At 48.2% G+C, this 3,844-nt stretch overlaps 1 pseudogene; it reads left to right on the forward strand.

The window, feature by feature from the left end:
* The first annotated feature begins 442 nt into the window (after window positions 1–442).
* LOC116475659 (alpha-internexin-like) lies at window positions 443–2,003 on the forward strand (annotated as a pseudogene).
* Window positions 2,004–3,844: the final 1,841 nt, after the last annotated feature.

Below are 3,844 nucleotides of genomic sequence, written 5' to 3' on the forward strand. Positions count from 1 at the left end.
CATCCCCATCAAGCTACCAATGACTTTCTTCACAGAACTGGAAAAAACTACTTTAAAGTTCATATGGAACCAAAAAAGAGCCCGCATCGCCAAGTCAATCCTAAGCCAAAAGAATAAAGCTGGAGGCATCACACTACCTGACTTCAAACTATACTACAAGGCTACAGTAACCAAAACAGCATGGTACTGGTACCAAAACAGAGACATAGATCAATGGAACAGAACAGAGCCCTCGGAAATAATGCTGCATATCTACAACTATCTGATCTTTAACAAACCTGACAAAAACAAGCAATGGGAAAAGGATTCCCTATTTAATAAATGGTGCTGGGAAAACTGGCTAGCCATATGTAGAAAGCTGAAACTGGGCCCTGCCTGCCGCACCTCTCCTTTCTTCCGTAGCTCCCGCCGAAGCCGCACGTCCGGCCCGTATCCCCGCACCATGAGCTTGGGCTCGGAGCACTACGTGTGCTCCTCCTCCTCCTCCTACCGCAAGGTGTTCCGGGATGGCTCTCACCTGTCCGCCCGCCTCTCCGGGGCCGGCGGCGCGGGCGGCTTCCGCTCTCAGTCGCTGTCCCGCAGCAATATGGCCTCAACGACCACTTAGCCGTGTTCATCAAGAAGGTGCATCAGCTGGAGACGCAGAACCGCGCCTTGGAGGCCGAGCTGGCCGCGCTGCGACAGCACCACGCCGAGCCGTCGCGCGTCGGCGAGCTCTTCCAGCGCGAGCTGCGCGAGCTGCGCGCGCAGCTGGAGGAGGCCAGCTCGGCTCGCTCGCAGGCCCTGCTGGAGCGCGACGGGCTGGCCTAGGAGGTGCAGCGGCTGCGGGCGCGCGCGAGGAGGAGAGCCGCGGACGAGCACGCCCTGAAGGCGCAGCAGCGCGACGTGGGCGGCGCCACGCTGGACCTGGAGAAGAAGGTGGAGTCGCTGCTGGACGAGCTGGCCTTCGTACGCCAGGTGCACGACGAGGAGGTAGCGGAGCTGTTGGCCACGCTGCAGGCGTCGTCCGTCACAGGCCGAGGCCGAGGTGGACAAGGCTGTGGCTAAACCAGACCTGACCTTGGCTCTGAGGGAGATCCGCGCCCAGTATGAGTCCCTGGCCGCTAAGAACCTGCAGTCCGCGGAAGAATGGTACGAGTCCAAGTTTGCCAACCTGAACGAGCAGGCGGCGCGCAGCACCGAAGCCATCAGGGCCAGCCGCGAGGAGATCCACGAGTACCGGCGCCAGCTGCAGGCGCGCACCATCGAGATCGAGGGCCTGCGCGGAGCCAAGGAGTCCTTGGAAAGGCAGATCCTGGAGCTGGAGGAGCGGCACAGTGCCGAGGTAGCTGGCTACCAGGATAGCATTGGGCAGCTGGAGAATGATCTGAGGAACACCAAGAGTGAGATGGCATGCCACCTTCGGGAATACCAGGACTTGCTCAATGTCAAAATGGCTCTTGACATTGAGAAAGCTGCTTACAGGAAACTGCTGGAAGGCGAGGAGACACGTTTTAGCACCAGTGGGTTAAGCATTTCAGGGCTGAATCCACTTCCCAATCCAAGTTATCTGCTCCCACCTGGAATCCTCAGTTCTACAACCTCCAAAGTCTCGTCCACTGGGCTATCACTTAAGAAAGAGGAGGAGAAGGAGGAGGCATCTAAGGTAGCCTCTAAGAAAACCTCCCAGATAGGGGAAAGTTTTGAAGAAATGTTAGAGGAGACACTAATATCTACTAAGAAAACCGAGAAATCAAATATAGAAGAAACCACCATATCAAGCCAAAAAATATAATTCCATTGCTTCGAAAAAGTTAATGCATAAGAGGGAATGATATGCATTTGACTTGTTAAACAGCCTATTCCTGAACCATAACACCTGCCACCACTATAAAATATCTTCAAAGCTTCAGTCTCATATTTAGTATTGAATACTTGCATTCTCTAATAAGAAAACCACCCCTTAGATTGAAGTAAACTGCAGTCCTGGAGCAATCACAGATGAGTTATCTAAGAATACAGCTTTCTGAACTTCAGCTCACGCTTCACAGTGATTGATGATTCAGGTGCAGAGGAAGTACAAACTAAGGTGCTAAATCTGTGATCATCGTCATTTGCTGTGAACTGAAATTAAAACTATTCACGCTACCCAGCCATTACCCAGCTAAATAATCTTACTCTAGATACCTAAAACATAAGATCACTGCCAGAGATAAACTAATGGTCCACACCCAATTCCACTCTGATAGAATTATTCACAAATAACAGGTGTTTGTTTAATGGACACTCTTCACCTCCCTCAATTCCATATATCCTTTTCTTCCATGTAGGAAAAAAATAGTCTAGTGTAGTATTCTTCCCTTTTAAACACATTTTGGTTCTTCTCAAAGAACTTACCCCCATTCGCTCTCTGCTCAGTGGGTAAAATTAGATGCATGTTGACCATGTCTATGACTCGTGTAATTACTTATCCCTGCCCATTTCATATTCTTTCAATTCTGTAAGTTAAAAAAATGGCAGTGATGAATTTTAAGGGTTTCCCTCAACATATAAAATAATGAAAATAATCCCTAGATTTTAGGCTTTCAGCTTACACAAATCTATTTAATTAGGAGAAAAAAACTATTAAGGATGTAGCTTTTCACCTTTACTTTAGAAGCACAGTAAATATCCCAAACTGTGGTGAAGCTGACCTTAGATTTAGTAGTATAAGCTAGAAGAAGCGAGTGTTTCTATGAGTGGAAAAAGCCAAGTGTCATTTATGTGTCAGTTCATTTGTGGTGATATAGAATTAGCTTTTTCATCCCCTTACCCTTAGAATCCACGTATTCCCCTTCCCACTAGTCTAGGTCCTAAAGAGGTCTTGCTTTCACTCTCCTATGCCTTTTACAACTGCTAAGTGTAGGATATTTTGTCACCAGGACACAATGCTACCACCCCAAAGTAAAAGAAACCACTTCTGCTCAATCAACACTACCAGCATATATATAAGAAAGAAATCTTCCTCTTTTCTAAAAGACTTCCCCAACACTTACCCCATGGCTGCACAGTTGGTGGGATCCTGCCAGAGAGGAAGAGACACTCAGACCAGAGAAGGGGTGTGCATGCGCCTACTCACTTGCTAGAAGTAGACTCTGGACAGTCAGCTCTTCATCTGCCCAACTGTGTAGCATCTGCATTGCTCAGTCTTTCATGTGTGCCAAGGCTGATGCAGGATTTGTTCTCTGTCCAGCAGTCACTTCTGCCAGAGCTGCAGAGTTGCCCTGTCTCTGTTCCATGTCTCCTTTAAGAGCTCTGGTGATAAGGACATAATGATTTTACTGAACTTTCTTATCCTAGCACATGCTTCAATAGTTCAAGGAACTTGAAAAATACTTTTCTCTTATTCCTTACCTTTACCCCATACCTGTCTTTACTCCTCACACTTACTGTAAGACATTAGTAACATAAGAAATTAAAAGTCACACGAATCCCACCAAAAAAAAAAACAAAAAACAAAGCTGAAACTGCATCCCTTCCTTACACCTTATACAAAATTTTTTTTTTTTTTTGAGACAGAGTCTCGCTCTGTCGCCCAGGCTGGAGTGCAGTGGCGCAATCTCGGCTCACTGCAAGCTCTGCCTCCCGGGTTCACGCCATTCTCCTGCCTCAGCCTCTCCGAGTAGCTGGGACTACAGGCGCCCGCCACCACGCCCGGCTAATTTTTTTGTATTTTTAGTAGAGACGGGGTTTCACCGTGGTCTCGATCTCCTGACCTTGTGATCCGCCCGCCTCGGCCTCCCAAAGTGCTGGGATTACAAGCGTGAGCCACCGCGCCTGGCCTAACAAGAACTTTTTTACTTGCATAAAATATTACTTTTTTGTA

Source organism: Hylobates moloch, unplaced genomic scaffold, assembly GCF_009828535.3.
Source record: "Hylobates moloch isolate HMO894 unplaced genomic scaffold, HMol_V3 SCAFFOLD_2, whole genome shotgun sequence".
NCBI classification, from domain to species: domain Eukaryota; kingdom Metazoa; phylum Chordata; class Mammalia; order Primates; family Hylobatidae; genus Hylobates; species Hylobates moloch.